This window comes from Streptopelia decaocto (assembly GCF_964273445.1).
Source record: "Streptopelia decaocto genome assembly, chromosome: 26".
NCBI lineage: Eukaryota > Metazoa > Chordata > Aves > Columbiformes > Columbidae > Streptopelia > Streptopelia decaocto.
Window position 1 is genome coordinate 2,154,504 of NC_138681.1, and position 23,618 is coordinate 2,178,121.

At 61.7% G+C, this 23,618-nt stretch overlaps 3 protein-coding genes across 14 annotated transcripts in view; 1 reads left to right on the forward strand and 2 right to left on the reverse strand.

Moving 5' to 3' along the window:
* Positions 1-11,707, reverse strand: part of LAMTOR2 (late endosomal/lysosomal adaptor, MAPK and MTOR activator 2) — a 74,894-nt gene extending 63,187 nt beyond the window's left edge. The window contains exon 1 of the mRNA XM_082073425.1: positions 11,703-11,707. The gene's annotated coding sequence lies outside the window, so the exon portion shown is untranslated. The remainder of the gene's footprint in view (positions 1-11,702) is intronic.
* The window catches only part of CRABP2 (cellular retinoic acid binding protein 2), a 355,112-nt gene that overhangs the window by 110,011 nt on the left and 221,483 nt on the right, over positions 1-23,618 (reverse strand). The gene's annotated exons all lie outside the window — the stretch shown is intronic.
* Positions 21,656-23,618, forward strand: part of MEF2D (myocyte enhancer factor 2D) — a 75,703-nt gene continuing 73,740 nt past the window's right edge. For 9 of the 12 annotated variants that reach the window (XM_082073397.1, XM_082073410.1, XM_082073411.1 and 6 more), the window contains exon 1: positions 21,674-21,758. The gene's annotated coding sequence lies outside the window, so the exon portion shown is untranslated. Of the gene's footprint in view, positions 21,759-22,115; positions 22,207-23,618 lie in introns of those variants that run through there. The other 3 variants (XM_082073407.1, XM_082073408.1, XM_082073405.1) reach the window with 3 other exon arrangements.

Sequence of the window (23,618 nt, forward strand, 5' to 3'; positions counted from 1 at the left end):
ATGTACTGTGGGTGCTCCAGGTGCCCTGTGGCGCCGTGGGGTGCCAGATGCCACTGTTTTGTGCCTGTGCTGTGGTCCTGGCTGGGGGGATGGAGCGGTGGCACCGATCCCGGGGCACACAGGCTCAATGTGGGACTGGGGCACATGGGCGCAGGGGACTTGTCCTCGTATGCATGGCCCTTGGGCTCTTCCCTGCCCTGGGGGCTTTGCCCGGGACACAGGGCTTGCTGGGGGCTGTGTGGTGCTGGCCAAGGCTGGGACAGGGAGGAAAGGCCATTCCCACCTTGAGCTGCTGCAAAACCATCCCGAAAGGTGACGTTTGAGGATGGGGAGAAAGGGGGAGGTTTGGGCTCCCTCTGAGGCTTGTGTTTCACCTGGTTACAGCATCACACAGGATGTCAGGGGTTGGAGGGCCCTGGAAAGCTCATCCAGTGCAACCCCCCGGAGCAGGAACACCCAGCTGAGGTTCCACAGGAAGGTGTCCAGGGGTTGGAATGTCTGCAGAGAAGGAGACTCCACACCCTCCCTGGGCAGCCTGGGCCAGGCTCTGCCACCCTCACCCCAACAAGTTGCTTCTCATCTTCCAGCGGAACCTCCTGTGTTGCACTTTGCACCCACTGCCCCTTGTCCTGTCCCTGGTTGTCACCAGCAGAGCCTGGCTCCATCCTCCTGACACTGCCCCTTTCCATCTTGATCCCCAGCAATGAGTCCCCCCTCAGGCTCCTCTTGTCCAGCTCCAGAGCCCCAGCTCCCTCAGCCTTTCCTCACACGGGAGATGCTCCACTCCATCATCTCCGTGTCCCTCTGTGTCCCCGTGTGCCCCACGCTGCGCCCACTAATCCCATCGCCAAGGCGGCTGCGGAGCTTGGGCTGCAGTGTCCCTGCACACGGGGTGCCCTTGCACATAGGGTGTCGCTGCACCGGGATGTCCCTGCACCGGGATGTCCTTGCGCATGGGGTGTCCCTGCACCCAGTGCCGCAGCCACATCCTCTGCCTGCTCCTGCTTCAGCCTCGAGGATGCTCACATCCTCCCTGCTCTGTGCTATAGGGTGCTGAGCCCCAAACACACCCTTGGACAGAAGCTGATGCAAAAATCCACAGGGTTGGACTGTACCGGCTACACCCTGAGGCCAGGACGCCCCAATGGCCCAGGGAAGCTCCGCAGTGCCCAGGAGGACGGATTCACCTTATTTGGCCAACCTGGCATCAGCACAGCCCTGGTCACTTGGTTCCAAAGACCATGCCTGCGGCGCCCAGGAGGTACGTGAGCTCCTCGAGCCTGCGGCTCGGGGTTCGGCACAGATTTGCCGGGTTTCTCCCCAGAAGGAGCCGCGTTCCTGGCACCACGGGCTTTGCAACGCGGCTCCCGCTGGGATGGCGCGGGCTTGAAGAATAATATTGTTGTTCCCTTCCGATGGCAGCAGCTTCCTCGTGGGAGAGGGGGAAAAGCACCAACGGAGCGCAAATAAGAGGGGAATGTTTGCCGACTGTCTGCTGCGTGTTGTTGCTGTTTGTTGTGTTTCCGCGGTTGCTTTGGCAACCCTGGGAAGACGTGCCAGCCCGGAGCATCGTTGGTACCCGCGCTCCATGGCGAGGAGCTGGGGCTCAGCTCTGCAGGGCCAAGATACCAGAGCGGTGCAATAAGCTGGTGGGGCTGGGGGGCTTTGGGGCAGGGGATTTTATGGGGTCGCATTTGTGTCCCCACAGAGGAACCCAGATCTGAGATTAGCAAAGAAAACATGGCTTATGTGTCTGATGGGTTCCATAGGGAAAGCAGCCGGCCCGGCTGTTCCTTGGGGTGCTTGGGGAGTATCTGGGCTCAGCTTATATCCAAAGAAAGGTGGTAAAGCAGCTCTATCATAGCAGGGTGGCTGGTGCCGTGCGGCACCGTGCACAGCTCACCAGAGGGGCTGCCTGGGTGACGCGGTGTGTGGGTTCACCTGGACGCAGCCAGAACCGGAGTCGTTCCTCTGGAACAGCGCACCGAACCGGGGGTTAAATTGCTCTCGATCTCCTGTAGCTCCGTCTCATTCTGCTTCGCAGCGCGGGGTGGAGGTGGCTGCGGCTGCGTGGGCAGCGAGGGACGTGGGGCAGGGTGGTGGAGGAGCTGAGGGCGGGCTCGGGGAGGATGAGGATGCTCCCAAAGCCCCTGGGTCCCTCCTGCAGCCCCGGGGCTGTGCAGGGCTGGCATCCATCAGAGCCGGAGCCCAGCAATGCAGAGCAATCAGGAGGTGGGTGAAGATGTTGCCCCTGGGGATCTGGAACCCTCTGTGCAACCAGGGCAGCACTAGGGATGCGTGTTAACCCTTTGGAAGCTGCAGCAGGAAAACTGAAAGGGCTGGAGCACAAGGGTGATGGAGACTGAGGGACCTGGGGGGTTCAGCTGGAGAACAGGAGCTGAGGGGAGACCTTCTGAGCTCTGAACTGCCTGAAAGGAGCTTGGAGCCAGGGGGGGTCGGGCTCTGCTCCCCAGGAACAAGCGCCAGGAGCAGAGGAAACGGCCTCAAGTTGCGCCAGGGGAGGTTGAGGTTGGATTTAGGAACAATTTCTTCCCCAAAGGGCTGTGGGGCATTGAACAGGCTGCCCAGGGCAGTGCTGGAGTCACCATCCCTGGAGGGCTGGACAGACGGACATGAGGTTCTCAGGACATGGGGCAGGGACAGGGGTGGGGGATGGTTGGACTCCATGATCTTGATGGACTTTTCCGAAAAAAACGACTGATTCTACGACTGATTCTACGACTGATTCTACATGGGAACCGTCCTCCCGGAGCCTCCAGAGCACAGTGTTTTGGTGGTTATTCCTGCAAGGAGAACCAAAGGGGCTGGAGCACAAAGTGATGGGAGCACCTGAAGGACCTGGGGGGTTCAGCTGAAGCACAGGAGCTGAGAGGAGACCTTCTCCAACATTTTGAGGGTTCTGTTGCTTTCCATTCTGCTTTGCACAAGGAGTTCTGGCATGGAAAGGTGGCAGCCTGGTTAAAGGTGCCCATTTAATTAAACGATTTAATTGCCGCATCTCCAAATGGCGCTTGTTTTAACTGAAAGGAGAGGCCTGGTGAGGAATCCTGCGCTGGACTGGACGCTGACTCATTCTCCTCCGGCCCCAGGGTCAGCACCGGACTGCAAATAAACACACCAGATTCCCACTGCCGGGTTCTGGGAACGCGCTCCCAGCGCCGCGCTGGGGACCCGCCTGCTCCGGCTCCATCGTCCCCGGCAGCACGGGGCGCTCCGGTGGCACCCGGAGCCACGGCAAGGGGAATAAAAACCCCGGGCGTGTGGGAAAACTTTGATGAGGGGCTGAAAACTCCTAAAGCGCAGAGATTCACCTTCCACATGGAGCAAGGATCAGGCCCCAGCTCTATTCTATCCCAGCTGAGCCCAAATTCCCCGCCGCCTTCACCCCCAGCTCCATCCCCTCCTCCAGCATCCCCGGCCGCAGCCCCAGCCCAGCTCTCCGGGACAAGGAAACCAAAGCGATAAGAGCACAGAGCTGGGACTTGCAGCTGCATCCAGCTCCCAGGATGGGGGGGCAGCGCTTCCCACCCCCAGAAACTCCATGTGGGGCTGAGAAGGGAGCAGCTGAGTCACCCCGCGCAGCTCCCGCCGAGGCAGGAGCGACCGACCCCCCCGGCGCGGGAACGGGAGGGTTTGCTCAGCTCCGACGCTCCAAGGGAAAGAATGAGTCCCAGCGCCGAAACCGCCGGCATGAGGTCGAGCAAGGCCTGGGGTCTTATGGGAGGGTTGGGCTGCGTGGTGCGGTGAGCGGGGCTGGGAGGACTCGCTCTCCTTCGGAGAAACTCCAGGGAAAACTAAATGATTAAAAGGAATGTCCCCTCTGCTCCTGCCACCCCGTCCTCAGCCTTGGGATCCTGCCAGGCTGGCGCGCGTGAATATTTTCCCCGTTGCCTTCTTTTGCTTGAATCAGCGGACGTGACTCACCAGGAGGAAAGAGGGGGATTCGGCGAGCCCGGCTGCAGCCCGCGGGGACAGCGCCGGGTCCCATTCGGCGCTAAGGCTGATGTGTCAGGAGGATGGAGCCAGGCTCTGCTGGTGACAACCAGGGACAGGACAAGGGGCAATGGGTGCAAAGTGCAACACAGGAGGTTCCGCTGGAAGATGAGAAGCAACTTGTTGGGGTGAGGGTGGCAGAGCCTGGCCCAGGCTGCCCAGGGAGGGTGTGGAGTCTCCTTCTCTGCAGACATTCCAACCCCTGGACACCTTCCTGTGGAACCTCAGCTGGGTGTTCCTGCTCCATGGGGGGATTGCACTGGATGAGCTTTCAACCCTCCAACCCCTCACATTCTGGGGTTCTGTGATACTGCAAACGCAATGAGGCAAAGGCTGGGCTGCCATTCACCTCCATCGCTGTCCCATCGCTGTCCCCTCCCCGTGCCCAGCCCAGTGGGTGCAGCAGGGTGGGAACTGGTTGAACTGGAGCGCCCTGTCCCGGCAGAGAGGGGAGATTCCTCTGGTGGGGGTGAAACTTGGGGGGCTGCAAGACACACCTGGGCGGCCATCGCACCCCGAGGGAACCCACTGGGGACTGTCACCTTCCCCGGAGACCGGTGGCGAGGAGGAGGAGGCGCAAAGCCACCCTGTGCTTTGCCGCGGATGGGGAAAGGCGGGCAGACATCGCTCGGCGGTGGGTTAGGGGAGCAGCCGAGCCGCGGTGCCAAATCTTGGCCGGATTAGTTAAAGAGATCAAGCGCTCGAGGGATTAGGGAGTCAAGAGAGCAGAGCCACCTGCGGGGGGGAAAACCCCCGGAGGAAGATAGGGAGAGGTGTGCAAGGCTGGGCTTTGGAGCGATTAGATAAGTGAATCAGAGCCTTGGAGCGATTAGGGAAAGAAATCAGGTTTTACACCAATTAGGTAAAGTCCCCGAGTGATTAGATACAGTGGTGGCTGCACAGAAAGGTCTCCCAGCGGTCCTGGTACAGATAGGGCTGAGAATTGATTAAAGGAGCATCAGAGGCTGAGAGCAATTTGATAAGAAAGCAAAACAGTGGATCAATTAGGCTGGGAAGAGGACGAGGTTGGGTGATAACGAGAACAGGGGAGCGGAGCCGCTAAAACCAAGCTCCTGCTATGGGGATGATGACCCGGCTGGGTCCCCCAAAGCCTGGGGGGACCTGGGGCGCTGGGCTGAGCTTAGTGGGCTATTTCAGCTTGATGTTAGAACTGGTAAACCCACAGCCTGGCCTAAAGATGAGTTTCTCATCAGCTGGGGCTGGCGTGAGGCCTGTGCAACCCCTCGTGGGACGTGGCAAAGCATCTCCAGGCCCAAGAGAAGCAGCAAATCCTTCATTTCGGATGATTTATTTGTTGTTTTTAAGCGGGCTTTGCTCTGCGCTCGCAAGGTCGCACACCTGGAGGAGGTTTATTCACTGGCAATGCGTTATATTGGGGTAACTCAGACCCGAGTCCTGTCCCAGATGCTTCGGGAGCTTTCAGATACATGTGCCAGGCGAGCAAGCAATTAAGTAACTCAACAGAGCCTTGAAATAATTAGACCAAGAACACAGCTCCAGCAGATGAGTTTAGTGAAGAAATGGGAGTGTTGGAGAGACAGAGATGAGAAGAGCGATCAGGTCTCGGCACAATTATCTAGAGAAAGTCTGCTCCAGACTGATTAGAGGAAGGGAAAAGAGCTTTCCGGGCAATTAGGTGAGAGAAATCAACTCTGGGCAGGAAGAAAATAGCCTATGGAGGAGATTGGGGTGGGAGATGGAGAGTTATCGCTGCTCCCGAGTCAGACAAGGAGCTCGATAAGGGCTTTGCACGCGGAGGCAGCAGCGAGGATCAGGGGGATTAGGTGGGCGCTCGGCCGTGCCCGGCGCCGGGGAGCGGGACCAGGTGGTGCCGGAGCTGCGCCGGAGAAACCGCAATGGGAAGGGAAGGAGCAAAACCCCGCGATGAGGGCTGACATGATAAAACTGGGGTTCTGGCCCTGGTGGGGTTAGAGCGGGGAAGGGAGCCGGGTGCTATTTCCAACCCATCACGTGGCAAAATGCTTAATCCATAAAACAGGATTAGTCCCTGGCGCCCGGGGATGCGCAGGTGCCTCCTGCACGGGTGACTCTGACTTTAGGGCAGGGAATCGGTATAAAGTGAGCGTGGACGGGGCAGAGCAGCGGGTGAGCGCCCCCGGGGTGCAGCCCGTGATCCCCAGGGGGTCACCCACAGCACCCAGGTTTTGGGGCGCTGAGCCGCCGTGAGAGAGGCGACAACAGGTCGCGTCGCAGGTCAGCGCAGCTGCAGCTCAAAAGCACCGAATCCTTTGGGAACAGATGCATTTGCTGTTTAATTAGCCTTGACGGCGCTGGAGCAGATTTGGCTGGTCTTTTCCTCCCCAGAGCTGCCCACGCCAGGCACATGATGCTGACTCCGGTGCTGCTGGAAGGGGAAGCTGTGGTTTGGCTATGGGGTCATATTTTGACCTCTAGAAATGACCCCCTTGCCAAGATAAGTGTTTTCTTGCCGTACTCAGACAGGGGACACACTGTCCTGCATCTGGGCAGGAACAACCCCAGGTTCCAGTATAGGTTGGGAAATTAGATATTAGAGAGCAGTGTAGGGGAAAGGGAGCTGGGGGTGCTGGGGACAGCAGGGGGACCATGAGCCAGCACTGGGCCCTTGTGGCCAGGAAGCCAATGGGACCTGGGGGGGGTTAGAAGGGGGTGGTCAGTAGGTCAGAGAGGTTCTCCTGCCCCTCTGCTCTGCCCTTGAATAAAGGGTTTAGTTCAGATACTATCAGGATATACTTGGGGGGGGGAACAGATATATATATACATACACACATACATGTAATATATACAGCCATAGCACCCTGAGAACGCCCCACCTCATCTGATCTGGGAAGCTAAGCAGGGTCGGGCCCGGTCAGTGCTTGGATGGGAGACCAGCTGGGTCCAGAGAGGTTCTCCTGCCCCTCTGCTCTGCCCTGGGGAGACCACACCTGGAATCTTGTGTCCAGTTGTGGCCCCTCAGCTCCAGCAGGACAGGGAACTGCTGGAGAGAGTCCAGCGCAGCCACCAAGATGCTGGAGGGAGTGGAGCATCTCCCGTGTGAGGAAAGGCTGAGGGAGCTGGGGCTCTTTAGTTTGGAGAAGAGGAGACTGAGGGGGGACCTTATTAGTGTTTATAAATATCTAAAGGGTGAGTGGCACGAGGATGGAGCCAGGCTCTTCTGGGTGGCAAACAATGGTAGGACAAGGGGTAATGGGATCAAGCTGGAACACAAGAGGTTCCACTTAAATTTGAGAAGAAACTTCTTCTCAGTAAGGGTGACAGAGCCTGGAACAGGCTGCCCAGGGGGGTTGTGGAGTCTCCTTCTCTGCAGACATTCCAACCCGCCTGGACATGTTCCTGTGCGACCTCACCTGGGCGTTCCTGCTCCATGGGGGGATTGCATTGGATGAGCTTTTGAGGTGCCTTCCAATCCCAAACATACTGTGATACTGTGATACTGTGACACACGCAGCCCCCTGGGAAACGTGGGGTGGGAGGGAGGGACCCGGTGAGGTTTCGCTGCAGCCCCCGGCGGCTGATGGCGAGTGATGCTGAGCAGAGCTGGGCCAGCCGGGAAGGTCTCCTGGACACTCGTCCCTCCTGGGCGTCACTGTCCTGCTTTTCACAGCCATCAGGAGGCTCTGACATCTCATCCCCTTCACCCCTTGGCCTCTGGTTTCTGTGGGGTGACAGCGTTATCTGGGACACACACGGAGCCAGGCTCCGCTCTGGTCCCTGTTTTTGGGCTGATGCTGGATACCCACAGGAGATAACACAGAAAATCGTCCCCTGGGACTCCACATCCTTCACCCCCCATCGACAGGATGGAAATAGGGTTTTATGGTACAAAAAAACCCAGCAAAGCCCCGAGAGAGGCGCGTGGATCCATCCCTTGGGCGCCTGGGGGTGCATCATCCTCTCAATTACGCGACGCTGCTTTTGTTCAAACTCTAACGCGGATTTCAATGTTTGCATGATTTCTTTTTAAATTTCCCTCTTTCCCATTCTGCTGGAAAATGTATTTGGGGAAAATAGAAATATTTAGACATTTCCCTGACAGGCGGTAGAGCTGGAAGGGTTCTGAAAGAGCCGCAGTACAGCATCGCGCACGTGTGGGTGTTGATGAAACTTGGGCGCAATGAGTCCAGCTCGGGGACACGTGTGTCCCCAGCAACCACAAGCCCCAAAGGGTGGGATGTCGCTGCCCACCCGTGACGGGTCGTTCCTCCCACCCAGCACCAAGTTGCCTTCAAAAGATAGATAAGGAAATATATCTGGGGCTGGAAAGGGAGTTGTGTTTGTACCCACCACCCGCTTTCCCGTCGCTGGGTGTCTGCGCACAAGAGGTTGGGCCAGATGTACCTCGAATGGGCGCATCTCAGGGACATCGGAGTGTCCCGGAGCGCTGCTGGGGACAGAGCCACCCTCCCCTGTGCCCGCAGCCCCGGGACGAGCCCAGAGCTCCCTTCCCAGGAGGGACAGAAATCCCCAGCCCCGAAACTTGCCTTCCCCACCCCATTTTTCTCCCGCTCACACCCTCTGGTTTTGGTCTTGGGGAGATGAAGGGTTGGTCGTGTCGCCACCGCACCCTGCGCTGGGGAGGGGACAGCAGGGGACGGGTCCCATCCTGCACCCCACTCCCCTCATCCCAGCGCCTCAGGGTGCGTCCTGTCTCTTCGCCGAATTCCCGGGGGGCAGGGAGGCCCCCCTGCGCCCCAGTGGGCTCCCACTTTCCTGACCCACCGCTCCCCGACGTGTGAGCCCCATGGACACGGCGCCACACACGCGGCGGCATCTGTGCGGCGCCGGGGCGCTGCGGAGTCGCACCCCAGGGAGCGAGGGGGCTGGGGGTCCTGCTGGGATGGGGGAGGAGGAGCTCGGAGCCCTGGCGATCTCCCAAAGGCGTTTTCCTGCTCTGAAATGCAGTGAGGTTTATTTTTGCAGAGGTGTTCGGTTGCCCCCTCCTTCCCCACTCTTTTCCAGCCGGGCAAATAAATGCATCGAAAGAGTTTTATGGCTGCAAAATCTCCTCTGTTCTGTGTGACATGCAGCCGGTGAACTCGCAGCATGGGGAGATGAGGTGGGGGGACAAGCTGTCCTGGTCCCTGGTTCCAGTCCCTGCCCCATGGGAATAGCAAAGCAAGGTGAGCTGTTCCCAAACCACCCCCGTGTGCCCGTGTCCCTTCCAAGGGGACCCCCCGGGTGTGATTTTGCGCCAGGGCCATATCTGTTCTGCCTTGGGTACCCTTGGTCTGGTGGACACTCGTTGTGGGGTGGGGGCTGGAGACCCAGACAGACCTGGGGGGGATGGAAGAAAGGGCAGTGTGACCGTGGGACAGTGTGACCGTGGGACAGTGTGACCGTGGGATGGCGTGACCAGGGGCTGGGGTCTACGAGCCTGTCGTCGTCCCCATTAGCAGGGTCGAGCTCAAAGGGAGCACATGCATCTTAGAATCATAGAATCACAGATGGTTTGGGTTGAAGGGATGTTTAAAGCTCCCCCTGTGCCCCCCCTGCCATGACAGGGACATCGTCACCAGCTCAGGGTGCTCAGAGCCCCGTCCAGCCTGGCCTGGGATGTCTCAGGGATGGTTCATCCATCACCTCTCTGGGTACCTGGGCCAGGCTCTCACCACCCTCAGGGCCACAATTTCATTCTATCCAGCCTGAATCTCCTTCCTTTAGTTTAAAACCATCACTCTTGTCCTATCACAACAGGCCCGGCTCAATAGTCTGTCCCATCTTTAAGTCCAGAAAGGCCGCACTAAGGTCTCCCCGGAGCTTCTCTTCTCCAGCTGAACATCCCAACTCTCATCCTGTCCCCCAGCAGAGCTGCTCCAGCCTCGGATCATTCCTGTGGCTCCTCTGGCCCCTCTCCAGCAGCTCCATGTCCTGTGCTGGGGACCCAGAGCCGGCCCAGCACTGCAGAGTGGTCTCACCAGAGCGGGGCAGAGGGGACAATCCCCTCTCTGACCTGCCACCCACGCATCCTTTGGGCTGGTGACACCAACGGTGTCACCGCGGCCGTTCTGCTCCCTGGGGCGAGCGCGGCCATGGCGGGGAAATGCTGCAATGGTGGCTTCCCCACCTCTCGGTGCTGGTGTTGGGGGCTGGAGAGCAGCAGAGGGGCAGCGGGTGGGTGGGAGCTCCGGGGCTCGCTCCCCTCCCCGCAGCCCCCACGCGCATCCCGGCTCCATCGTCAGCCTGACCCCTGATTACACTCCGCAGGCTCTGCATCGCTGCTGTTGCCCCGGCAACGTGTCGTCGCCACAGCAACCATGACAACCTTATGTTCATTAATTTAAAAAGGTTCACAGTGTAACAAATGAAATAGTTATAAGCTTGTCAGGGTGTTAAGGAGCAGGGGATGACAACTCGTGCTCCCCCCCCCCGAAACCTGTGCTCGCCAGAGCAGCCCAGTCCGGCTCAGGATCGGCTCTGCCGTGCCAGGCCCAGCCCAGCCCAACCCAGCTTAGCTTCACCACACCATCCCTGGGCACAGAAACCACTTTGGGCCAGTTTTTGGCACATTCTGGCGAGGTGGGATCACTCGCTTAAGCTCTTCGGGGAGAGGGGTTGGATGAGGGGGGTCTCTGTGGGTCTTGGACCAAAGGTTCTCCCAGCGTTGAGGCATCCACCCTGCACTGTGGTGATGTCTGGTATGGAGTCTTTCCCTCCTGCTGTCCTCCCTGGCGCAGGTGACCAAAAAAGGCCACCAGCATCCTGGCTGGTACCAGCACTGGTGTGGCCAGCAGGAACAGGGCAGCGACCGTCCCTGTGCTGGGACCTGGGGAGGCCAAACCACGAATGCTGGGGGCAGTTTTGTGCCCCTCAGGACAAGGCTCAAAATGGCGGCACCAGAATCACCTCAGGGCTCAGAATGGCGGCCCCAGGGGTGGCGGGATCACCTCCCACCAAGAAAGGCCTTGAGGTGCTGGAGCGAGTGGAGAGAAGGGAGCGGAGCTGGTGAGGGGCTGGAGCACAAGTGTGATGGAGCGGCTGAGGGACCTGGGGGTTCAGCTGGAGAACAGGAGCTGAGGGGAGACCTTCTGATCTCTGAACTGCCTGAAAGGAGCTTGGAGCCAGGGGGGTCGGGCTCTGCTCCCCAGGAACAAGCGCCAGGAGCAGAGGAAACGGCCTCAAGTTGCGCCAGGGGAGGGTGAGGGTGGATTTAGGAACAATTTCTTCCCCAAAGGGCTGTGGGGCATTGAACAGGCTGCCCAGGGCAGTGCTGGAGTCACCATCCCTGGAGGGCTGGACAGACGGACATGGGGTTCTCAGGACATGGGGCAGGGACAGCGGTGGGTAACGCTTGGACTCCATGATCTTGAGGTGCTTTTCCAACCAAAATGATTCTAAGTATGGGGTCTCTCATAGAGGATACTTATTTCCATGCAACCTTTAGCACCTTAATATCTACGCTATTAAAATTAATATCTTTGTACCCAATAGGGCTGAGAGGGGGGAGGATGAAGAGCCCAAATCCATGCTTATACACATCTTGCTTCCTTAGGGAACGCACACAGCACCACAGACACCCTGAGCAGCCCGTGGCCTCAGCTGGTGCGAGTTAATCCTGGATGGCTGAGCCAGGCAGCCGCGGTAAATCAACGTGTTCCTTGAAGTCTCCGGGCCAGGTTGCGGGCAGGTACAAATAGGTGTTACAAAACTGCAGAGAATAAAGCCGCGGCAGCCGATGCCAGGTGAGTACCCGGCTCTTACCTCATTATGTATCATTTTGCTGAAATCTCAGCAGACTTCAAGTTGACCACAGCCCTTTAATCTCAAATAAAGGCCATCCTCTGTTTGGCTTTTTGTAAGTGGAAACATGAAAGGAATTTGTCTTAAAAAAAAAAAAAATCTGCCATTGTGATTCCACTCGGCGAGCTGAGAATAAGGTCGTTATTCGGTGCGGAAAGCGGCCTTTTTAGTTAAAAATAAAAATGGCGAGTTCTGGGCTGCATGGGTTCCTGGTGGTTGGTTTTGCTGGCTGGGACCCAGTGTTTCCCAGCTCTGACGGCTCGTGCACGTTGTCCCTTGTGCTGGCAAAGTGTCCTTCTGGGGACCAGGTTTGCTCTTGTTGCAGCTTCTCTTGTGCACAGGAGGTTGTTATTGCTGCAGTGATGGTTCTTTACCCAGCCATTCCCAATCCCATCCCTGTGACCATCCCCGAAGCTGGTGTGGCAAAATTGGTGTGGCAAAGGGGAACATTGGCCACCACGGCCCCATCTCTGCCCGGCGCTTTGTGGCCGAGCAGCCTCCGCAATGAAGGAACCCGGTGAGCACCCGCGGGTGCTCGTCTCCTCGCCTTCAAGAGATCCTTCAAAACCGCTCTCAATAATTCAACAAGCCAGGCCTAAAAATAGCGCTGAGATCTACTATACATGGCAGGATAATTTAAGGGGAGAACAGGGAACAAAGTGTCCTCTGCGTCCCAACCTTCCCCCCGATAACTCGGTGGGTACCGGCCAGGTCTTGGATGGATGGATGGATGGATGGATGGATGGATGGATGGATGGATCCACAACCAGCCTTGGCTGGAGGTCCCAGCTGCAGCGAGGAAGGGGGTGTTTGGACACCCTGTTGTAGCTTGGAGGCTTCTCCTCCACCCGGGGCACCGGCAGCAGGCACAGACCCACCCCAAAATGAGCCGGTAGCACAGTCGGCCACCCAGCCTGTGGTTCAGACCCCACCGTGGATGGCAGCCCCGGAATAGCATCCCCAGCGTGGCAGCCTGAGCCTTAAATCCCCGCTCTCGCAGTCCTCGCTTATCTTCAAAGCTCTCCCGCATGAAAGCCGGTCTGCGGTGGAGCGGATAAACCCATCGCCGAGAAGCCACGGCGCTGCCTCTGTGCACGGGAGAGGGGAAACGGGGCTGCACGGGCTTGGGGGGCTCAGCCCCTTGGGGTGCAGGGACCGGGGACCATGCCCGTGCCGCGCTGTTCTGTCCAGGGCGCTTGTGCTTCTCTGTCCCTTGGGGAGAAACAAATGGGACTCTGTGTAGATGGCACAGTGATGTGAAACGGGGCTGCGACCGCTGCTCAGAGTGTCATTAATGACTCCGGCGGCCGAGACGCTGTGCCGGGCACACCGGGAGGACGCCGCGAGCTCTTCTCGCAATGTGGAGGAGTGTATGGGGAAGGGGAGCAGGGCTGGACCCCACCGGAGCACCGGGGTGCTGGGGAGAGGACAAAGAGCAATTAGGAATGGGGAGCAGCCCCATGGGCAACATTGCCGCCTCTCGGTTTCCATTTGGGGCACCCCAGGACCTGCCCGCTCCCCAAACGGGGCTCCCAGCCCAGCCTCCCAAAACTCCCTCGCAGTGAAAGGCGAAGAGCTCAGCCGTGTGTTGCATAACCGGGAAACAAGGCGTCCTCCGGAGCCGAGTGGCTGCCGGCCAACGATTGGCATTAAAGTGGAGCAGAGGATAACCGGGAGGGGATCAGGCGGGGAAGCGACGGGATCAAGTGAGCAGCGCCAGGGCAGCCTGGCAGGGGGTCACGATCCCCAGGGCCACGGCTGGGGGGGCTCCAGCCCTTTTTTCAGGGTGCAAAGCGTGGCGGCACGTGGCCGGATCCGCATTGCAGAGCTCCGGCGCCTCCCATCGCATCGGCGCTCGGGATGGGTCGGGCCGCGGCTGGGAGGCGGCCTTGACTCATGGGTGATAAGGACCTCACCCAGGAGAGGGTTTTTCGTGTGCGCTGGGCTCAGTTTGTGCAGGTTTAACAGGCTGGGCAATGGGGAAGGTGCTGGGCCCTTTTATTAGAGCCAGGGATTGCGGACAGCGTCTCGAGGAGGGTTGCAGGAGGGGGATGGAGGTTGGCGTGCACAGCAAAGAGGTCCTGGCTTCAGAAACTCAGATCTTTGCTTCCTCCAGAGCCTGGAGCCGCTCTGGATCTTGCGCTCTGATTCAGCAAGACGTTAAGCCTGGTAACTTTTGGGAGTTCCTTGAAATTGGGCTGCTCCCAATCAGCAGCTACTCCTACACAGGCAGGATTTGCACCGCTCGGGGAGCCGGCTGGAGCTTCGCCTGCACAGAAACGGGAGAGCGGAGCTGCTTTGGAGAGAAAAAGGAGAGATCTGGTTAATTTGATTGCAAGATGCTCCGCAGGTGTTTTTCCTTCCAAGATAGGTGTTTTCACAGCCTCAGCTGATAAACTGCGTGCTGGGCTTAACCCTCCCTCACTGATAAAAGCCGCAGCTGTGAGATCAGGGGGATGCTCCCATTGCGCCCGCTCTGCCCCAGGTGCTGCTGCTGTCCTCATTGGCAACCTCCAACAAGGACCAGCAAAGTTGTTGCCAGCTTGGGTTAAGCCAAGCTCAGGCTGGGTTAAGCCAAGCTCGGCCTGGGTTAAGCCAAGCTCGGCCTGGGTTAAGCCAAGCTCGGCCTGGGTTAAGCCAAGCTCGGCCTGGGTTAAGCCAAGCTCGGCCTGGGTTAAGCCAAGCTAGGCCTGGGTTTAGCTAAGCTAGGCCTGGGTTTAGCTAGGCCTGGGTTTAGCTAGGCCTGGGTTTAGCTAGGCCTGGGTTTAGCTAGGCCTGGGTTTGCTGCCTGCAGAAGCTTTTGGGGTGTTTCCCAGCAGGGTTTGGCCCCAGTGGTTCCCCCGGGGGCTCAAGCCGTGGTGTGCGGAGCCCACACTGTGTGTCCTGCAGGGGAAAGCAGCAGCGGGCTGGGGGTGCCAGCAAATGGTCCGACAGCTTTGGGGCAGCAGCAGGGTCCTTATCCCCCTCGATGTCAGCGTGGAGTCACCACCCCTGGTGGGTTGAACAGATGGAGGTGAGGTTCTCAGAGAGATGGGGCAGCTCCAGGGGTGGAGGAATGGTTGGATTTGATAATCTTGAGGGTCTTTTCCAACCAAAAGGATTTGATAATTCTACCAATGATGTGGCCGGTGGCCCAGCAACCTCCAGGCTGGTCTAAGCCAGCCCCGGTAGCCCAGCTCAGGAGTGGGGATCACCCTCATTTTGCTTGGGGCCCCAAGGGGGGTGTAGGGGAGGATGAGGACAAGCAGTGGCTCCGGTGCTGGCCCTGGGGACACTTGTGGGCGACCCCAACTCATCTCCTCGCTCGGCCGCAGGCGGTCGGTGGCACTTTGGGCAGGATGCTGAGGGCGGCTGCGTTCTGCAACTTGCTTTATTTTAAACAGCGTTTTCCCCTCTCTCCCGTGGCGGCTCCTGTTTGGGGGCTCGCCGCGATGGTTCCCACTCACCCATCTGTCTGCCTCCAAAAGCGGAGCGTTTCACGGGTCCGGCGCTGCCGGCGGCACCGAGCAGGGGCTGCGGATGTTTGGGGGTGCGAGTTTGCGCCCTGCGAAAGCACCAAGGGCAACGTGTTTGCGCTCAGCTTTGCATCCAAACGAGGGGCAGAGCCAGGAATCCCTGTCCCCGGGGAGGCCGCGGTGGCGGTGCCGGCGCTGCCAGGAGCCGCAGCTGGGCCGGCAGCGCCCGGCGGCTCCGCGGCCGTGGGTCAAGGATCAGGGCGAATCCCATTTCAAGGCGAAAGGTTATGGGTGGGAAGGAAACAATCATAAAGCAAACACCAGCGGCGCTCTCCAACCACACGCGTCTCTGGCACAATAAATAGAAGGGAAGGGACAAAACCAGCCCCCAGGGTTGCAGTGTGGACGCAGCGAGGATGGTTGGGGGTGAGGGTTCTCCCAACCCACCCTGCAGCCCTGAGCAGGTTGATGTCTTGCAGCTGTAAAACAAGATCCAGGAGGAGCAATGAGGAGCGGGCTGCAGGTTCGGCTCCGGAGCCCTCGCCAAACTCGCTGCACCCCACAGCCTTGCGGGGAACCGGGGCTTTTCCCGGCAGCCGGGGGAGAACACCAGCAATCTGGCTTTGGGGTGGGTGAGCTTGCGTGTCTAACGCCAGCGCCCTCCCCGGCCTCCAGCGCTTTGGCTCCGTGTTTCGGGGGGTTTGGAGCGCGGCGGGGAGGGAGGGAGGGGGCACGCGTGGACCTGGAAGCCAAATGTTTTCACGCTCGGGAGAGAAGATCCTCATCTCACCCCAACCTGCCCTGCGTCCCCCCATTCGCCATGGGGTGACACCGCGCTGCACCAGGACCTCGGGGCAATTTGGGGGGGGCCTGGAGGGGCAGAACCCCCCTGTAGGGCTCCCGTGCCCCCCTCCCTGGGTGGCTGGAGGCCTCGCAGGGCCCTGCCGCTTTAAACCTGCCTCTCCCACGTGCTGTCTGGTTGTGCTGGAGACAGTGACGCAGGCAGGACGTCAATGGACGCTGTGGGAGAATTTAGACTTGGAGAGGAAGGGGGGGCAGGGAGGGCCGGACCCGTTTGCAGGGAGCAGGGGCCACGGGGGGGTGCGTGGACGGGGCGCCCAGCTGTGCGAGGTCCCCCGGGAGCGCCGCGGTGGCTTCGCTCCACGCGATGTCCCCCCCGCCAGCGAACGCTGGAGCCTCCGCCAGCTGCGAGGGCAAATAATCCGCCTCCGGCACATCCGTGCCGGGGTGGGTGGCGTGGGGGGGCCGGGCTGGGCCACGTGAAGGCGACGCTTCCTCCCTGGCCGCGTGGCCCCCCCGGCTTGTCACCGCACGTGTGCCACCCTTGTCCCCCCCCTGCCGCGGGTTGGTGTGCGGCAGGTGTGCGGCCTCAGAGCTGCACCGGGCCCTGGGGTGTCCCCCTGCGGGTGCCACCGGGAGCGGGGCTGGAAGGGGCCCCGGGGGGGTCACCGGGGCTCGAATGGCCCCAGGGGGTCACTGTGGCTGGAAGGGACCCTGGGGGTCACTGGGGTTGGAAAGGGCCCCGGGGGGGTCACCGGGGCTGGAAGGGGCCCCAGGGGGTCACTGTGGCTGGAAGGGACCCTGGGGAGTCACTGGGTCTGGAAGGGACCTGGGGGGGTCACCGGGACTGGAAGGGACCTGGGGGGGTCACCAGGGCTGGAAGGGGCCCTGGGGGTCACTGGGGTTGGAAAGGGCCCCGGGGGGGTCACTGGGGCTGGAAGGGGCCCTGGGGGGTCACCAGGGCTGGAAGGGGCCCCGGGGGGGTCACTAGGGCTGGAAGGGACCTGGGGGGGTCACCAGGGCTGGAAGGGGCCCTGGGGAGTCACCGGGACTGGAAGGGACCCTGGGGGGGGTCACCAGGGCTGGAAGGGACCTGGGGTGGGGTCACTGGGGCTGGAAGGGTCCCAAGGGGTCACCAGGGCTGGAAGGGGCCCTGGGGGGGTCACTGGGGCTGGAAGGGTCCCAAGGGGTCACCAGGGCTGGAAGGGGCCCTGGGGGGGTCACCGGGGCTGGAGGGGACCCTGGGGGTGTCACTAGGGCTGGAAGGGGCCTGGGGGTGTCACTAGGGCTGGAAGGGACCCTGGGGAGTCACCGGGGCTGGAAGGGGGCCCGGGGGGTCACCGGGGCTGGAGGGGACCCTGGGGAGTCACTAGGGCTGGAAGGGGCCCCGGGGGGTCACAGGGCTGGAAGGGACCCTGGGGGTCACCGGGACTGTCCCTCCGCTCAGGGCTGCAGCCCCTGGACCGACCCCATGAGTACACCTCGCTGCGCAGCTCCGGCTTTGCTCCCCGGTTGCCGTTTGCTCCCCAAAACCAGGCTGTGCCCCTGCAAGGGCATCCCCACCCCCCTGGTGCAGGGCGCAGCCCCCCTCCCTCGCTTTGGGGTCTGCAGCACCGCGAGGACGCTGGTGGCACCAGGGGACGGGCTGGCGGTGGCACCGCGGGTGATGAGCTGAGCCGCAAACTTTGGTTCCTCACCCCATCTGACTCTGCTAAAGGGTCAAACTGATCCCCCCAAAGCGTGGGGGTTCGGCTCCCACTCAGCTCAGTGATGGCGGAGAGAGCCCAACAGTCGAGATGAGGCTCCGTGGCACAAGACGCTGCCCTCTTGGCTTTGAAACCAACCCTCAACCACCTCCTCTCCCAGCCTTAGGGCGGGAAAGGAGCCAACGTTTTCCCCACTTTGGGTTTTTTAGGTGTCTTTTTTTATTATCCCTAATATCCCGAGGGTGGAGGTGGTTGCATAGCTTGGAAGACCCAGGAGCGCTGGCACAGGGCGAGGGAAAGCGATTTGCAGCGGCGAGAGGCTGCGTCGCAGCCGTACGGAGCCACCGGCCCCGTGTGGGAAGGGAGTTACTCAGCGTTTGCTTCCCAAGGGAAAATGAGACGGCTCCGACCGACTTTCCAAAATACTTTGAGGTTGGTAGTAATGTTCTCCTCTCCGTCTCATAAAGATCCCGGGTTGGATTCTTCCCTGATGGAGAGGCGCTGGAGCTCGGCTGCTGCGCATGATGATGACTATTTTTATTTGTTATTTCTTTGGCTACATGATCTCGGTTGATTGGAAAACAAACCCCAGAGAATCCTTGAGGAGAGACTGAAAACAGCTCTCGGTGAGATGACTAATCCCATCTCTATCTAAACCAACAGGGCGCTAAAAATAGCTCTTATTTCTAACAATAAATATCATAAAATAACTAACTGACAACAAACAGCCCCAAAAAGCCAAACACATAGGAAAGTCCACTATTGTGACGGGGGAAGGAGCCAGCAGGAAACTGTGTCACTGAGCCATAGGGGCGAAGACACCGGAGGTGCCGGTGCCACCGCGGCTCAGCCGGTGTCTCGGTTGGCACCGCTCACCTCTTGCCCAAACTGAGATAGTTGTGTCTTTGCTTAGTTTAGCCCAGATTAAGGTGCGTGGGCTACACTCCAGACCCCAAGAAAGCCCGTCCTGGAGAGACGGTGCCGCCGTCCTGGCGCTGAGCGTCCCCAGAGCGGGACCCCCGTCTCCAGCGCAGCGGCTCCGCTCACCCCACAGCTTTCTCGGCAGCGTTTGGCCCTTGGCCACGAGCCGTCCTGAGCCGTGGACTCACCACACACCTCGGGTAATTTGCCACGTGCCCAACGTGTTGCAAAACGTCCCTTTTGGCTGAGTCACCGGCATCGGGGAACCGGCACCCGGCCCTCCTGGATGGGGCTCGAGGAAGAGCCCCAGGAGCACAGCCCAGGCTCCCCATCACCCTGCTCTTTGGGGCAGGAATTGGGGGTTTTGGGGGTTGTGTCCAGGGGACTCGGAGGGACCGTGTGCTGTTGCAAGATGGGTGGCGGTTGATGGTTACAGGCGTTGTTTGGGTAAAAATGCAACGGCTGGCTGTTCTCCCCCATCCCCGACAACCACCCTGCGGCTGTTTCTGTGCTCTGGGGATGCTGAGCGCCTGTGTCACAGTGTTCCAGCTGGATGCGACCCTGCAGGGCCAAGATGTCCTTGTCCTGGTCTCCAGACCCCTTATGCTGGGACAGTGGCCTTGTGGCACGACACAGGCATCGCTCAGCACCCCCGTCATCCGCAGCACCAGCCTCCTGCCGTACCGGAGCCAGCTCGCTGGGAAGGCCGGCTGCACATCTCTCGGTCAGGGGGACCCATGAACATCTCCCATGGAGGCTCCGACTCCTGACTCGAGCTTCTTTCTGCCAGATGTGGTCCCGTGCCAGCTTCAATCTCATTCTTACTGCTTTCTGTGGCACATGGGAGCCCGCCCAAGCATCCCCGCGAGCCCACGCTGTGCCATACAGCACCACTCCGGCACCGGGAGAGCTCATGGGGCGCCCCTCGGCGCAGACCCGCATCCTTCCAGCCACCGGCCCCATCTGCATCCCCAGCCCCGAGGCTGCCGGCACCGGTTCCAGCGCTGCCGCGGGTACACGGCACTGGACAGGGTGGTGAGACAGGGATGGCGCCAGCTCTCAGACACCCTAAAAATCAGGGTCCTGCCCCAACCCACAGCTCTGGCACAGGGCGAGCGCCGCAGCGGGAGCCGCCGTTCAACAGGCTGGGTGTCTTGAGGGTAACCCCGGAGCAGTTCGGCCGGGTTGAAGGTACAGGAGGAGCTGGGAGAAGGGGAATGGGATGCCCTGTGTTGGAGCTGGGCCCGGGTGTTGCGGCCCCGCAGCCGGTGAAGCCCTTCGCCATGGGTGGTTGGTGCTGGTGCCGTGTGCTTGGCCGTGTGCTCCCGGTCCCGAGGACTCGGTGCTGGGGGGAAGGGCTGCGACGGCACCGGCTTCACCGCCATGTCCTGGTGTGTCGGGGATGCGGGAGGCGTATTGGCCTCGCCGTATGGGCGCCCGCTGGGCTGCGTCGTGCCCATGAGGGGTCTGTGCTGGCACCGGACACTGAACCAGGACCATTTGCCAGCTCTGAGCACCAGATCCAACACCTGTGCTGCAGAACTGGCCCTTTCACTGGGGTACGGGGGTGATTGATGTGCCCCAGTGTGGCTTTTAGGGACACGCACCAAGACCAGTCATGGGGTTCAGGGCTGTGACACTCGAACCCCACCAACCCCACTTCCCTGCGCCTCGTTCCCCCCAAGGGAGCTCTGGGCAAGATCCCCCGTCTCCATCACCCAGGGCGGTTGTTCAGGGCTGCTGCCTTGGGGAGGCACTGACACGAGTGGGCCCTTGTGCATGGGGGTGCAGGGGATCTCGGTTCTGCCCCCCTCCCTGACCAAGGTCTCCTTCCCTGGCTCTGCCCCCCCGACCCAGCGCCTCCTTCCTCCCATTCTGCCCCCGGCCCGGCTCTTCCTTCCCCCGGCTTCACGGCTCTTCCTCCCCTCGGCTCCAGCTCAGTCCCCCTCGTCTTTGCCGCCCCAGCCCCGGCTCTGCCCCCTCGGCTCTGCCCTCCCGTTCTCCCCCCAAGCCCCGGATCTGCTCCCCCCGGCCCCGGCTCAGTCCCCCTCGTCTGTGCCCCCACAACCCCGGCTCTGCCCACTCGTCTCTGCCCCCCCAGCCCCGGCTCTGACCCCCAGTTCTGCTGCCCTGGTTCTGCTTCACTCGGCTCTGCCCCCCAGTTCTGCCCCCCCGCCCCGGCTCTGCCCCCCCCCCAGCCCCGGCTCTGCCCTCTCGTCTCTGCCCCCCCCAGCCCCGGCCCCCCTCCTCGGTTCTGCCCCCCCCCGCCCCGGCTCTGCCCCCCTCGGTTCTGCCCCCCCGAGCCCCGGCTCTGCCCTCTCGTCTCTGCCCCCCCCAGCCTCTGCCCACTCTGCCCCCTCGTCTCTGCTCCCCCCCTCTCCGCCCCGGCTCTGCCCCCCTCGGTTCTGCCCCCCCGAGCCCCGGCTCTGCCCTCTCGTCTCTGCCCCCCCGCCCCGGCTCTGCCCCCCCAGCCTCTGCCCGCTCTGCCCCCCCCAAGCCCCGGCTCTGCCCCCCCCGCCCCGGCTCTGCCCCCCTCGGTTCTGCCCCCACCAGCCCCGGCTCTGCCCTCTCGTCTCTGCCCCCCCAGCCCCGGTTCTGCCCCCACCAGCCCCGGCTCTGCCCTCTCGTCTCTGCCCCCCCAGCCCCGGTTCTGCCCCCACCAGCCCCGGCTCTGCCCTCTCGTCTCTGCCCCCCCAGCCCCGGTTCTGCCCCCACCAGCCCCGGCTCTGCCCTCTCGTCTCTGCCCCGCCCTGCCCGCTCTGCCCCCCCCAGCCCCGGCTCTGCCCCCCTCGGTTCTGCCCCCCCGCCCCGGTTCTGCCCCCCCAGCCCCTGCCCGCTCTGCCCCCCCCCAGCCCCGGCTCTGCCCCCCTCGGTTCTGCCCCCCCAGCCCCTGCCCGCTCTGCCCCCCCGGCCCCGGCTCTGCCCCCCGGCCCTGCCCCCGGCCCCGCTCGCTTCCTCCGCGCCGCCGCGGCCATTGGCTGCCCGCTCCCCGCCCCGCGCCGTCCTGACGCTGCTGGGCCGGCCCCGGCGATGGTCGCTCCGCGCCGGCTCCGCCGCAGCCCCGGGAGGCGGCTCCGCTCCGCTCCGCACCCCGCTAGAGGTGGGTCCCCGTCCTTCTCTCGCGCTTTGATCTTTACAACACCGGGCTGCCTTTATTTTTTGCTTTTCTTTTAAAAATTATTGCAATTGGTTTTTTTTAAACGTCTTTGCGATTCCGGCGTTACTTCCGAGAACGACGCGCCCCCCCCCTTCCCCATCCGCCCCGGGCCGTGCTGTCTGGCTTTGGGAGGGCGAAGAGCTCCGTCTGTGTGTGTTTCTAGGAGGGGGGTCTCTGCGGTGCCCCCCCCTGCGCGGTGCCGCCCCGAGGCGGCGGGGATGGGCGGCCGGAGCCGGCGGGGGCGGAGAAGCAACATCCTTCCCCCCCCCCCACCCCCCCCGCCCCGCTCCGCCGCTTCAAAACAAACCGTCACCAAAATGGTGCAGAGGTGAAGGAGGGAGAGGGAGGAAAGGGAAGAAGAGTCGCCTCGGCCCGGGCGCTGCGGGGGCAGGTGAGGGGGCGGCGTGGGGGCGCGGGTGGGGTGCGGGTGCAGGGTGCGAGGGGATGGGTGATAGAGGGGGGCAGGCGCTGGAGGGTGCTCACCCCGCTCTGGACCACCCCCGTGGTGACAGTCCCCGAGCCCCCCCCCGTGACACCCAAAGCAGCCTTGAGGCTTCTCGCCGGGCCAGCCGCTTTTTGGGGGGGCTGGAGGGGTGACCTCCATAGCGGAGCTTGGCGTGATGCTGAGGGTGCTGGGGGTGCCGGTGGGGGGCTGCGCTTTGATTGGCAAGAGCAGCTTTTCGGAGAGCCGGCAGTAAATCGAGTCCTGGAGCTTCAATGACTTGGCCGGGTGCCGGCTCTGGAGCTGACAGCTGTGATTGTTTGTTCCTCGGGGCCGGTGACAGTGGCGCTGGGGACACAGCACCGCGCCTGCCATTTGACAGCGGCCGGAGCGAGGTGCCGTAGTTGGGGGGCAAACCCCCGGTGGTGCCGCCGCGATGTCGGTTGTTTCCTCGGCTCGGCGATACCAGACAACGCGGGGCCGTGAGATGCCGGAGGGGGGGATGCGGTGGACGGGGCGTCCTGGCATCTGGGTGCTGTTTAACATCTGTACCGCCTGTTTGCCAGCAGCTTATCTCCTCCCCGGCAGCTCGCCCCCTTGGCTTTGTTGTTGGCTTGGATTTTTTGGTTATCCCCTCTATTATTTTCACCTTCGGAGCACACACCCAGCGACACATGCACACGCAGCTCTGCCCTGTGCGCCCCAACCACGAGCTGGGGTGTCCCCCCCTCCCCATTCTCCTGGATTGTTGGGACCTGCCCTGTGTTTTTGGCCACCGTCCTGCCCCCCAAACCTTCAGACACCGCTGAGAGGTGTGAAACCCCCTGTGCCTGCCCAGCCCCACCAGGGAAGGCCCGATCCTGCCCCCCAAACCTCTTCCCCTGCAGCCCTATATGTGGATATTTGGGTGCTGGGGTGCGTGCTCTTCAACTGCCACCCCGAAACCTCACGGCCGATGGGGACGAGGGACAACGGGGCAGCCACGTCCCCCCATCCAGGTGAGGGGTTGTGGGTTTAGGGCGTACGTAAGGTTTATTCTGGGTATTTTCTTCCCTTCCGTGGGATGATTTAGTGCCGGTGGCCCTGGCGCGGGGCGCACCGGTGCTATCCATGTCCCTCGGGAGCTTAGCGAGGTGTGATGCTGAGGGGGTGCTGCCCACGCTGCCCCCCGAATTGCTGCCCGCGGGCTCCTGAAGGTCACAGACCTCTGGATGGGCCTTGTGGCTTCTCCTTCCCCCCCCCATCTTGCCCTTCTGCAGTTGTCGTGGCTTTGCCAGGCTCAGGCATCCGCGCTGGCGGCCGCTCGGAGCAGGTGGCCGATGTCCCCGGGGCGGCGGGGGCCGCCGCTCGGGTTTCGCCGG